The sequence below is a fragment of the Hemicordylus capensis genome, chromosome 6 (genome assembly GCF_027244095.1).
Source record: "Hemicordylus capensis ecotype Gifberg chromosome 6, rHemCap1.1.pri, whole genome shotgun sequence".
NCBI classification, from domain to species: Eukaryota; Metazoa; Chordata; class Lepidosauria; order Squamata; family Cordylidae; genus Hemicordylus; species Hemicordylus capensis.
The window spans coordinates 110,499,915-110,514,524 of NC_069662.1; the positions used below are offsets into that span (position 1 = coordinate 110,499,915).

At 41.1% G+C, this 14,610-nt stretch overlaps 1 protein-coding gene across 13 annotated transcripts in view; it reads left to right on the forward strand.

Annotated features, from left to right (window-relative positions):
* The window catches only part of ZNF385D (zinc finger protein 385D), a 641,404-nt gene that overhangs the window by 394,793 nt on the left and 232,001 nt on the right, over positions 1-14,610 (forward strand). The window lies entirely within an intron of this gene.

Genomic DNA, 14,610 nt, shown 5'->3' on the forward strand with positions numbered 1-14,610 from the left:
TCCTCGTGAGGAGGACAGTCGAGCAGGTGGTGACACAGGTGGCAAAACGGGCTGAAGGGATGGGGGAGACAACAAACTGGGTGAAGGGTTGTGGAGGAGAGAATTAACTGGCTGAACGGATGCAGGGGAGAGAACAAACTGGTTTTAGGGATGGGGGCTGAGAACGAACTGGCTGAAGAGATGGGGATGAAATGAAGATGGGGCAGGGAGCCGGATTGTTTGTGGGGGCGGAGAGACAGGGAGAACTGGGGGCACAGATTCTCTGCGCCGGGTCAGCTAGTTATTCTGAAATCCTTCTGCATCTGATTTCAGGTCAAGCAATCAAGATGTATCTAATCCAGATCCATCACTTGCCTGAAAACATCAAATCAGTGCTTAATATACCTTTTCATCAAATGTGTTTTAGCAAGCAACTAGGGCTGTTTATTTCTGAAGAAGTCAGGAAGACTCAACACATGGTGCACTTTTTGTTACATGACCATGAAAGAAAGGGAGAGGAGAGCTGGTCTTGTGGTAGCCAGCATGACTTGTCCCCATAGCTAAGCAGGGTCTGCCCTGGTTGCATATGAATGGGAGATTTGATGTGTGAGCATTGCAAGATATTCCCCTCAGGGGATGAAGCCACTCTGGGAAGAGCAGAAGGTTTCAAGTTCCCTCTCTGGCATCTCCAAGATAGGGCTGAGAGAGATTCCTGCCTGCAACCTTGGAGAAGCCGCTGCCAGTCTGTGAAGACAATACTGAGCTAGATAGACCAATGGTCTGACTCAGTATATGGCAGTTTCCTATGTTCCTGTGTTCCTATGAATATCAGAGGAAGAACAACGTGTTCTGTTGTCGTGACATAGTGTAATAGTTTCTACTGAAACGGTGCACTGTGTGCAACAGCATCTCATCACTTCGCTGTTCTCATCACTTCACCATTCTACACTCACTTCACTGTCCTACACTTGATTGCTTTCAGCCAAATGTGTGAACAGTCTCTGTGGAACAATATTGTGTTTGAGCTGAGATCTGAAAGTTCTGTCTGTGCTGATTAATCTTTCTTTCACACATCCAAGTCATAACTTGAAGTAAATAATGCATATATGGCCTGGCTCTTGGAAGTATAGTTTCCTGTAATGGATTTAACTGATAATAGTTTCCTTTGACTGGACTATTTTTACAGTTTCCCTTCAAAAGTATTAACCTGTGAGGATTTCAATATGGGCTACTACATTAAAAATTGTTAATCTCAATTCTGTAGTGCTGGTTCATCTATTATTTTATCTGTTTATTTGGCATGTGCATGGATACATTCATATTGGATGAGAGCTCTCCGCATGGTCCAGTTTTTTCTGTTGCAGGTTCCAGGAACAGAGTAAGGTCTCTTTACCCTTTAGCAAATTTGTCTGCTTACTCCTTTGTTCCTGTCTGTAAATATTCCATATGGGACATATTCCATATGTTCCTGTCTGTAAATATCAGTAATGTTATGATTCATTATTTTAGCAATCATGCAGGAAGTTTTTTTAAAAAAAAATAATCTTAAAAGTGTACGTTCTAATCCTCTATATGTGTGTCCATTTGAATGCGAAAACTGGATATTAGCTGCTAGCTTTCCCTGCTGGTGCATGTTTGCTCCAAATCCCATGAGGATCTCACTTCTTCAAACAGCAATGTTAGAGTAAGGAGCAGTGGGAAGCAATTATTGTGCAGTCCCTTTTGGTGTAGCCGAAATAGCAGGGACAGAGCCAAGATCTTTGCGGGCCAAACATAGCTATTATTTCATGTCTTGCCTCCCTGCAGTTTACCTTAATGCTTTATTTGTTGAACCACAGGTCAGGTTTTGAGTAAATAACAGAAGATCTGACCCAGAACATTTTTGCATCACTTTCTTAAATAAAGCCTGTATAAAAAGCTTTATAGAATAGTTAAGAGTCCCCCCCTCCAAAAAAAACCCCACGAAAAACCAAACAGGTAGTATATTTCTGGAGATCATTAATTTAAAAGAACAAAACAAAGCATGCTAGTGCACACAATGCATTGTTTCAGTGGAAACGATTACGCTATGTCACAGAACACATTGCTCTTCCTCTGATCTTCTTTCATAGTTATGTAGCAAAAAGTGCAACATGTGTTGAGTCCTCTTGACTTCTTCAGAAATAAACTGCCTTATTTTCTTGCTCAGAAAACACTTGATGAGAAGATATATTAAGCACTGATTTGATGTTTTCAGGCAAATGATGAAACTGAAACTGAAGCATTTGTTAGACACATCTTCAGACTAGATTGCTTGAACAGAAATCAGATGCACAAGGATTTCATAATAATATGGACTATTTTTCTACCTGAATAGGCTTGGTTTCTGTGATCACCTGTATATGTATGTAGGAGTTACTTCAGTCATCTGCAGGGAGTGAAGAATTGTGTTTGTCTAGTTTCTAGGGTTTAATGTTAATTAGAAAAGTATTCCAAAACTGCAGCAGTAAATGAAACAATGGGTCAGCTCCAGTTTAAACGTATCAGTAGAAATTAGTTTTAATTTAGACTTCTGATCTATTTATATAAAGCTTGTGTGGGGGGGGAACCCTCTTAGCTTTTTTGCACAGAACAGTCCATTAAATAGCAAATTTCAAGAGCATAAAAAGGTTGCTTTGGCCACTTTCTTATTAATGATTTAAATCATCAAAGTACTCAACAACTGGGTCCTTTTTCTTGTGAAAAGTAAACATAATATCAATGCCATCATTTTCAAAGAAAAGAATTTGTTCAGTCTTTTTAAGGGCATGACTTGATTGTGAATGATCATGAGGTTGCTTTATCATCACCCATCTCCCAAAACCTCAAGCTGGGTTCACTGGAATCCAGAGCCCAAAAATGGTCCTATGAATTGGATTTGAGTTTTACATAAAATTTGATTTCAGAGCGATATAAATAAAGGAAGACAGAGTGTGAATGTTCACTAGCCATGTTGCAACTGCATGAACACATTGAACAGGAAAGTTTACCTGCTTGTCAGTTTTACAGTGAAGATGTATAATTCAGTAAAGTGTAATATATGTCTCTAAAAGCTATGAATATGGATAAGAATGGTTATTTTAATACAAAGAATTAAAAGTTCTACATAGAACAGCTTAAAACTCAATTATGATAATTATATAAAAATAAAATAAAGTACCAATAAAGTACTATAAAAATGTCCCAAAGTATATGTAGTAAAATGGTACTCACAAATGAGCTAAATTCCTCATAAAAGCTAGACAATTCACTGCTTTGTTGCCAAACAATTTGAGGTCTTCTTAATATCTTGTCCAGTAGGTCAAATTTAATGTCTTCCTCAGTGATTTATCATGTGCTTATTATAAGGGCATAACTCCTCCAGACTTCAGGTTGTCCTACTCACTTAGTGGCACATTCTTCTTCTTATGTATAGGCTCTTGTAAAAATTGAAAAATTAAAATACATAAGCTGAAAATGTAGCCATCTCCTACAAAGTTACCAGGGCCAAAAAACCAGGCGCGGAGCCTGTGTCCGACCCTGCTCACCAGCCCCTCTCCCGTGTGTGATGTCACATGCACGGGGGCATGGCTTGGCCTCCAGAAGAGCCCTGAGCAAACTCCCCATGCCTGGGCTCCAGAGAGCCATGACTGAGCTCTCCCCTTGTCATTTCAGGCAGTGCTTGTTGCCTGAAAGCATGTATTCCCCTTTCTTTCCCTCCAGTGAGGGAGAGAAAGACAAGTGCATGCTGTCAGGCAACAAGCACTGCCTGAAAAGGACAGGGGAGAGCTCGCTCGGGGCTCTCCAGACCCCAGGCATGGGCAGAGGGAGTTTGCTCAGGGATCTTCTGGAGCCTGAGCCACACACACATCCATGGGGAGGGCAGCCTTCAGCGACCGTTTTTACTGGCAGCCCAGGTTCTTTGAATCCGTTCGCACAATGGTGGCTCCGTTCCTGCATAAAATAGGCCACATTTGTCCTCTGAGGAATCCTATTAGAGTGTGTTTGTTATTTATTTATTTATTTATCTATCTATTTAATACCCCGCTCCTCCAGGTCACTGGATCAGGGATACACCCAGTTTTATGTTGTAATTCAGTAAAGGACCAGAAATCAGTTGAGTAAATGTCCATCTTCGTATGTGAAACAAATTCTAAAGCTTATTTACACACCTCTTAAGATCCAAATCTTAAGATGTATCCTGGAAGCAATGTAGGAGATAGCCTTAATGGCAGAATATAACAAACTGGGATTTAGCAATTGACATCTTGGCAAATCCTAGTCCCTAGTATTTTAAAAATGTAGATTTACAATTCATGTCTCACAAATGCCAACTATTTTCAGATTTTCCAGAGTGGTGTTCATACATTTTACATTGCTTCTTTCCACGTTCTTTGGAAATCTAAGCACTATGCATGAACAAGAATGGAAAGTTTAGAATATTTCTCGCCAGTCCATCATTATTAATTATATGTATCTTTTTTTTAAAAAAAATAGTGAACAAATTTTATTTGGGCTTGTCAAAAACAATAATTTATTTTCAGTGATGACAACATTCATGGCAAATTGAACGTTTCAGATGTTTTCAGTTTAACAGAAGGACCTTGGTTGAAAACACACACTGAAAGTCCTTATTTTTATTCTATTATTTCCCAAAAAAACATTGAGAGGGAAGATCCACTTACTTCCATTGTCTAGTCTGAAATATATTTAGTTTTATTTTACAAACTGCATGCTCTGCATATTATGAACTAATTGTTTCTCCATGTTATCAATATGTGCCCCAATCAGTTTTTTCCTTAGTACTCTGGCAAAATGGAGAAACAGGATTTTACATCCACACGTTATATCTATTGGGATTGCTGTAATGATATAACATAGTTGCAGCTGGGGATTCCAGAGCGGTGGGGGGCGGCAGCCATATTGCTGTTTCATCCCCAAAGATTGTTTTAAAGTTTATAGATGAGCAATCCCATGCTAGTGTTGTTAAATGGAATGTGGTTGCCCAGCAATCCCGCTGAGGGCCATTATATTACTACACTTTACATTAATAAACTACGTATTACATTAATAACGTGCTGAGCCCTGACATGATGGCAGCTGGAAGGAGAGATCTAGATTGAAACCACAGCTGGCCAGCTGGTGGCCAACATTTTGTCCCTGTCGTAGCCCTGATCTGGAATTCCTCACCTCATGACTGCTCTTTAACTCTGGAGGGGAACTCCCAATAGCGCCAACGAGAGCTTTTCTCCTGGGTAAAATAGCAGCCGCTGTCTAGAGTGGATCTATAGCCAGAGCAAGAGGTTAAATCTCCCTTCCTCAGTCCCAGTCTGGATCTCCCCCTACAGCTGTAGCCCAGAAAAAAATGAAGTATGTCAGGGCCAAGCATGTTATTAATGTAACATTCAACTGTGAACTTCAGAGCTGGAAATACAACAGTAGTTGTTTCAGTTCTGCAAAATTTCCCTGTCCTGAAATACTAACTTGAGTGAAGATAGCTGGATCCAGTGTAAGACACAAAGGATTAAGAATTGAACATTTATTTCACAACATGCAGCATTTTAAGGGCTGAGAGAGCCTCTTAGTCTGTGGCTGACATTTTGACTAAATTACTCAATGAAAGTCCCATTGAAATTATTAGGAAAAATTTAGTCACAGCTAACTTGTCCTGTTCATTTCAAGGGGACTTCTTGTTGTGTAATTTATCTAGGATGTCAGCCTGTGACTTTAAGTGACTTTCCAACTGTTGAACTATATTGATATTTAGAGGTGGGCATTATAAAACTAAAAGTCATGTACTCTTTTAAAAAGGAATTTAGATGGGAATTATCAGCTCCAATCTCTATATCCACGCTATTAGAGTGTTTTTATTCACTCATTCATTCATTCACTCATTCATCTATGCTGGCCTTGGGCCGAAATAAACAAATAAACAAAACAATAAACGCATTCATCATTCATTCCCGCACCCCTCCAGGACACTGCTGCTCAGGGTGGTTGATTGAAGCAAACAAATAGGCAGGATCTTCTCTACTAGAATTCATATGCCATGGTGCACACAAACAGAGGCCAGTCCCTTTCTTTGAGAGCCAAATCCACATAGGTTGTAGAAGAGGAAATATAAAAAGCTCATGCTTCACCTTTTGCCACATATTGTAATTCATGAAGCAAAAAATCACGCAATGATTAAGCTGCCAAAACCACCTAAAACTTTTGGATCTCTCCTTTGGGAAGTGTCACACATTCTGCTTGTCATATTATAATAGAAGTGGGGAAATGGGAAAGTAAACCTCTTTACATGTTAGTACTCTTTGCAATATATAAAGCAGATCTAGGAATGTATATGCCATGGTCCAGCGTTCTAACCACTACACCACGCTGTAACCACCCCCTGGAGCAGTATCATTAACAGCTTCCAAATTATAAAGCACATTTGAGACTAACATTCTGATAAGATGTTTGCTACTGGAGTTGACAGGAAAGACTTTGGAAATGGGAGCATTTGTTGCAATAGGATCTATAGATTAATAAGAAGTAAATTTCCCTTCTTCTCTAGCTCACACAAGCCAGAAAACTGGATATTTATTTATTATTTAACACAATTTTATACCGCCCAAAACGCAAGTTCTCTGGGCGGTTTACAACAAAACAATGAAAACAACAGATTAAAAGATTAGAACATTTCAACAATTAAAATTTAAAATATTAAAACTATTAAAACACAATTAAAACAATATCTAATTAGAATCCTGGGTGAACTGCTTGACTGCTTTTTAAAAAGTTGTAAGAGATAGAGAGACTCTTATTTCAGCAGGAAGTATATTCCAAAGCCTCGGGGCAGCAACGGAAAAGGCCCGTCCCCGAGTAGCCGCCAGACAAGACGGTGGCAACTACAGACGAACCTCTCCAGATGTTCTCAATGGGCGGTATGGTTCATAGCAAAGAAGACGTTCTCTTAAATACTCAGGGCCCAAGATGTTTAGGGCTTTATAGGTTATAACCAAAACCTTGTACTTTGCCCGGAAACTTATCGGCAGCCAGTGTAAATCTTATAAGATAGGAGTGATATGGTATCTCCGATATGACCCAGACACCAACCTGGCTGCCGCATTCTGGACTAACTGTAGTTTCCGGACTACGCACAAAGGCAGCCCCGCATAGAGTGCATTGCAGTACTCAAGTATGGAGGTGACCAGCAGATGTACTACTGTTCTGAGGTCATTTATCTCAAGAAACGGACACAGTTGGCGTATCAGCTGAAGCTGATAAAGGCACCTCTGGCCACTGCCTTAACCTGGTATACCAGGGAGAGTTTTGTTTCCAGAAGCACCCCCAGACTATGTACCTGTTCCTTCTGGGCAAGTGTGTGGAACTTCTGGGGAAGTTCCAGAACTGGTAGATCAAAATCATCTCCTGAGTCCCGACCCCACACAATAAGTACCTCTGTCTTATCTGGATTTAGCCTCAGCCTGTTAACTCTCATCCAACCCATCACTGCCTCCAGGCAGGCATTTAGGGAGGCTATGCCTTCTCCTGATGATGTTGACATGGTGAAAAAGATTTGGATGTCATCAGCATACTGATAACACCCTGCACCAAATCTCCTGATGATCTCTCCTAGCGGTTTCATGTAGATGTTAAACAACATCAGAGACAATACAGAGCCCTGAGGGACACCATACTGAAGTTCAGTTTTTGAACAACAGTAGTCCCCAAGGGACACCATCTGGAATCTGCCTGAGTGGAAAGAGTGGAACCACTGCAAAGCAGTGCCTCCCACCCCCTACCCCCTCAGACGCTATGGTAGATAGTATCAAAAGCCGCCGAGAGGTCCAAAAGGACCAACAGAGTCATACTTCCTCTGTCAATTCCCAAATGGAGATCATCCATCAGGCCGACCAAGGCAGTCTCAACCCCATAGCCCACCCGAAATCCAGTCTGAAATGGGTCTAGGTAATCAGTTTCATCCAAGACTGCCTGGAGTTGGGAGGCCACCACCCTCTCAATTACCTTGCCCAGGCATGGAAGGTTGGAGGAAGGCCTATAGTTGCTCCACTCTGAGGAATCCAAGGCAGGCTTCTTCAGAAGTGATCTAATAATTGCCTCCTTAAGGCAAGGAGGTATCTTGGCCTCCCTCAGAGTAGCATTTATGATCGCTACTAGGCCTTCTACAACAACCTCCCTGCCAGATAGTATTGGCAATGTTGGGCAAGGGTCAAGAGAACAGGTGGTAGGATCTTGTCCACACTCTCAGAAGTCACAAACTGAAACTGATTCAGCCTAACCACATAAGAGGAGTCACTGGACACCTCCGATTCAGGCACTGCAGTAATTGTGGGGTCTAAATTCAAGTCGGCCTGAATATGAGATATTTTATCTAACCATATGCAGCCAACTAAGTTGTTAGCAGATTATAAGTGGGCATGAGATGTAAATAGTACTTCTGTTGCAAATGGCATTTGCAAAATGTGGTACATTGATGAACAACCAATAGGAGAATGGGGCTGTAGCTCTGTGGTAGAACATCTGCTTTGCATGCAAAGGTCTTAGGTTCAGTTCCTGGCATTTCCAGATTGGGTAGGGGAACATTCCCTGCTTCTGCAAGGTCAGATGCTTCCAAATGCTTTACTTGTTCCAAACACTAGGAGCCCTTTCTCATGATTCCATGAGCGGGCTTGAGGGTGGGCAGTAAGGAAAGCTGAAGCAGCTTACCTTCCCTGGATCATGCGCCGAGATGAGCTGCTACTGCCCCAGGCAGTGCAGAAGTCTGGGGGCCAGGATGCGTTGTCCAGGCTACTGGAAATCCCACAATGAACCACATGAGTATGCAGTGCATTGTGGGAATCCCACTGTCGATGGCTGGGAGCCCGCTCCTGTGTCAGTGTCAGCTGGGAACAGTCAGTGCTGATACACAAGTGCACAGTCATGCCTTTGACCATGCCTAACCAGCAGGCTCTCTAGGCGGGTTTGCCGCTGAGGTGCCACCAGGAGCCATGCAGCTCATGGCAGTTCTCATGGGCATCCAAGCCTGGGCTTAGCTGTCCTTGCCCAGTCTTGGCTGCTTGTGAGGAAAGTCTCTAGGTCTGACATAGTGGGAGGGACTAGTTTCATCTACCCTAACTCAGGAGCAGTGCCTCAGGCTGGTTTTGCAACATTATCATCATCAGGGGAAGCAAAACTGATGTTTTCAAAGAGAAACAGGGTGTTCTCCCCATCCCAAAGTGTTTAATATGGGCATGGGACAGAAATTACCCCACCATAGAAAGCCCATTCATTCCTGGGGTGGTTTTTCTCCAATTGACTTAACATGAGAATGAGACAGAAATTACCCCACCATGGGGATTCCATTCATTTCTGGGGTAGTTTTATACCTTCATCATATTTTCATTAATAACAGAAAAATAAGAAGCCATATTTGTGGATATATCGTGTACCAGATTGCAGGTAAAAGAGTTTGACAATAGGAGCAAAGCTGGGAGTGCAGTGGTTTGCTTGTTTATGCAACTTTGCGCACTTGGGGATGGAAATCCACCCACAAATCCAGATGAGGGTTAAAAAAAAAAACAGGAGGTGGGTTCAAAACTCACATAGGTTAACAAAAAAAGAAGCATCCTAGTGAACTCTATGGAATAGCGTTCTGAATAAAGTAATATCCATTCAAAAAGCATCAAGGGATGTGATAGTAAATAACAGTTTTCATATTGTTAGTAATACAGACAGAGTCATATATAATTCAACAACTATTGATTGCAAAATTAAATATGTAATTCAACAAATTTTAACATGTTACAATCACATGCATAAAGTTCTTAATACTTATCATCCAAATGTGTTGCTTGTATTTAATCTCATCACATATATGAGGGAGGGAAACACATTGCCGTCTTGGGTCTTTAAATCTGTTAATGTCCTGAGCAGTTGAGAAGCTTGAAGTTGTCATGGCTGTCCAAATGTCTTGTGATTCTTTTTGTTCGTTTACATACTCATCAAATATCTTTCTCTGAGGCTGTACCTAATCCCCTAGTCAGAAAGTTGTCTGGAACAATAGTCTTTGTTTCTGTGATATAGAATCAAAAGGAAGTGAAAAAATAATTGGAGATTATAGGGGACATTCATTGTTATCAAGTCTCCACCATATGAAGGCAGAATTGTATTATTATATTACTATAAAATATTTATAGCTTTTTAAAAAGGAAATATCTTCTCATAGTGTTGAACAATGAAATGATAGATAACTAAAATAGGAACTCCAGTGTAAAAGAAAAGGATACAAAAACTAAAGCAGCAGCATAAATCATTAAGACCAGGACAACCAATCAGCCAAAACTAAAATAAGTAACTATCAGCAAAATCAGTTCAAAGCCAAATGAAAAAGAAACCTCTCAAGATCCCTTAAAAACAAAAGAAAGTATGGCGGGCTATCATAGCTTCCTAGGGAGAGAATTTCATAACTGAAGCACCCCCACCGAAAAGGCCCTGTCTCTGGACTCACTAAACATATCTCTGTGAGTGGCAGCCCTAAGAGCAGAGTCTGAGAAGCAGATCTTAATGCTTAGGTGGGCTCATATGGGAGAAAATGACTTGGTCCCAGGTCCTGTAGGGCTTTAATGCTTTGAAGATCCCGACTATGCCCCCACCCACACTATCAGATCTGACCATCAACAACTCACCCCTCGTCCCAGCAGCAGCTCCCTGAAAAGAGGCCTTGAAGAGAAAAGAGGCCTTGAAGAATATATCAAGGACAGTGAAGAAGATGCACTTCAAATGGTCAATAATGCGAAACTATTCAACACCAATGAAACAAAGCAGGCCTACAAGAAAGAACAAGTCAAGAACCGAGCAGAAAAATGGAAAAATCAGCCACTGCATGGTCAATATTTGCACAATATAAGTGGAAAACCAGACATCACCAAGACCTGGCAATGGCTTAAGAATGGCAACTTGAAGAAAGAAACAGAGGGTTTAATACTGGCTGCACAAGAACAGGCACTAAGAACAAATGCAGTAAGAGCAAAAGTTGAAAAATCCACCACAAACAGCAAGTGCCGCCTTTGTAAAGAAGCAGATGAAACCGTGGACCACCTAATCAGCTGTTGTAAAAAGATCGCACAGACTGACTACAAACAAAGGCATGACAAGGTAGCAGGGATGATACACTGGAACATCTGCAAAAAATACAAGCTACCTGTAGCCAAACATTGGTGGGACCATAAAATTGAAAAAGTCAAAGGAAATGAATATGTAAAAATATTATGGGACTTGCGACTACAAACAGACAAACATCTGCCACACAATACATCAGATATAACTGTAGTCGAGAAGAAAGAAAAACAAGTGAAAATAATCGACATAGCAATACCAGGGGATAGCAGAATAGAAGAAAAAGAAATAGAAAAAAATCACCAAATACAAAGATCTACAAATTGAAATGGAAAGGCTGTGGCAGAAAAAGACCAAAATAATCCCAGTGGTAATTGGCGCCCTGGGTGCAGTTCCAAAAGATCTTGAAGAGCTCCTCAACATCATAGGGGCCACAGAAATCACCATCAGCCAATTACAAAAAGCAGCTTTACTGGGAACAGCCTATATTCTGCGACGATATCTATAACAACAGCAACAACATTGACAATAAAATTCTGGCATCCCAGGTCCTTGGGAAGGACTCGGTGTCTGGATAAAATAAACCAGTTAATAGCACCTGTCTGACTGTGTAAAATAATAATAATAATTTAGGACCTACTCAAGTTTTCCAACCACAAACAAAGGCAGCCCCACGTAGAGCGCATTGCCATAGTCAAGCCTAGAGGTTATCAGAGACTGCACCACAGTTCTGAGATAATTATTTTTAAGGAATGGACACAGCTGTCGAAGTTGATAGGAAGTGCTCCTGGCCATAGCCTCAACCTGAGAAACCAGAGTGAGGCTTGGGTCCAGAAGCACTCCTAAGCCACGTACCTGTTCCTTCAGAGGAGTGCAACTCCATCCAGAACATGAAGATCTATCATGTCCCTCGAAGTATGATCCCTTACCATGAGTACCTCCATCTTGTTTGGATTCATTTTCAATTTCTTATCATTCATCCAGTCCATTACTGCCTGTATGCAAGCATTTAGGGGGGTTATGCCATTTCCTGATGATGATATCATGGGTGTCATCAGCAGATTGATAAAACCCTGCTCCAAATCTCCTGATAATCTCACCCCCGGGTTTCATGTAGGTGTTAAAAAGCAACAGAGAGAGGATGGAGCCCTGAGGGACAACATACAATAGCTCTTGATTCAGAGAGCAACTGTCTTCTAGCAACACCATCTAGAATCTATCTGAGGGATAGGAGCAGTAAGGAAAAACAGCACTCCCCTATTCCCTAATTCCTCAAACAATCCAGAAGGATACCATGGTCAAAAGCCGCAGAAAGATCCAAAAGAACCGACAGAGTCAGACTCCTTCCTTCCATTCCTTGGTAGAGATCATTCATCAGGCTGACCAAGGCTGTCTCTACCCCATACCCACATTTCTCTCATGTTGCCAGAGTGAAAAGCCCAGTTGGGACTAGGAAAGTCTGGGGAGTTCTCACAAGGGTTGGAGTGCAGGAAGCCCTAACCAGGACACAGGGTGAAGGGAGGGTGTATTAGAACAGTGGGTGGTGAGGGCCGAGGAGGAGAAGCTGAACTTCAAATGCAGTCTATGGAAGCTTGCCCACAAGGAAGAGGGGGAACCATGTTAATAGAAAACAACTCTCCCGTCCATTACTTGGGAAAGGAATAAGGGACCCTAACAAATGTTAATAACTAGTGCTAGGCTGAATGGTCACCCCAATTTCTGCTACTCCTTTCACATATGGCACATTTTTTCAGTTGTTTTGTCTTGCAGTTTTATAACTTTTGGTCACTTTCATCTTTTTTTCCCCATGTAGAAAATGGTGTGCCTCTGTGCTTAGGAAGGGGTCCTTATCTGTGTTTGTTTTCTTTCTGGTTTTTGTTCAAGGAAATGCTGCACTAATATGGATGGTGGCAGCAACAACAGAGCTTTCAAGCATTTTAGGAGGAAAATTGATGCTCTCATTACCAGTGCCATTCTAGAGCTTGGAAGAATTAAGTTCATGATGTCCAAAAACTATTGCAAAGAAGAGTTATTCAGAGGGATGGACATGGTCAATATGGCCAACAGCCATGCAAGGCTTGGATAGCCATGAGCCATGCAGCTCTGTTGTTGTACCAGTAATGGTTTATCATCAACAGAAGTCCAACATACTAGTGGGCTAAAATTCATTCCCTTAGCTCCATCATCTTCTTTGGACTTCTCTAGTTTCTTAAAGATCAAAGGTCTGAGCAGCCAGACAAGCGCGTTGGTGTCTCTGTGAAATTTCAGTTTCAAGTAATGCTTTGTAACTAGTGAGTCTGTTTGAATGGATGTAGTAGGACTTGCTGGTTATTGGACAGAATGAGAGAAGCACTTTAGCTCTATATAGGACCCATGCCCTTGATGTCAGAAGGTTGTGGGTTACGGGGTGCAGAAGATAGTTCTGGAGATATGGACTTGGGTGAAATTTGGGGAATGTCTGGGAAATTCTGAATGGTGCTGTCTGGATTTCTTTATATCCTGCTTTGCAGGCCTGAAAACTCTCAGAATCCTCATAATTGAATTAGTGATACCTGGTGAGAGCTAACTCATGACAGGATATTAAGATAAATGTCTTTTCATAGTTAAAACAACAGCAGCAGCAACACCATGTGTCTTTATATCATCATCAATGGCTGAAAATTCTTCTCTGTTTTTGCATCTGTAACTAGCATCCATAGCTTGTGCATTCTGAGTTCCAGACCCCTATTCTCTCGGACAGTCATTCAGAACACTCTTCTTTAACCATTCTGTGCAATTATTACACTGAAATACTGGATCAAAGAAGCTGTCTATGCAGCCAAGTCTCTCATTTCTCACTGCGGTGTCTTAAATGCTCCCGACTCCCCCAATTTAATTTAGCCAATATTTAAGCAGCTGATAAATGACTGTCTAGTTGCCTAAGATGAGCGCAGACTTCTTGTATTATTCTTTTATCGTCTCTCCTCTCATAATGGCCCCCTTCTAAAGGTCGGATTCAATTTCCACTTTCACAAGTGTTGTAAATCACAAGAGATTCCAAGGAAGCCAGTGTAGAGTGAGAAATAAATATGAGCCATAAATTGAGATACTTGATTTATAAGACTGATGCTTCCTTTTCACTAAAACTTTTGTCAAGCTGCTTTAGAGAGGGACTGAAAAATGGTAAGAAAGTGTTGTCACATATAATTGGGTCTCCAGCTGATTTCCTACCAAAAGTGGGAGAGTTGATAATTTGATATAGCAAGTTAATCCAATCATGTGCAGTGAGCCTTCAATTAGAAGTATTAAAATGCAATTCAAGATAAGAGCTTTTCTGGCTGGATTTTAACATATTCTGAGAGAACTGTTCCAATGACTGTATATAAAAATTGCAATGGGGAAAAAACCCTATTACCAATATATTTCAAGGAATCAAGTTTGTGACCTTTTACTCTTCCTTTCTTTTTCAGCTGTATATTTGCTGCGGTGGTTAAAAATAAATCACAAATCCAATTGCATTTTGTTTTTGGATTCCCACCAGCAGGATTTTACAGT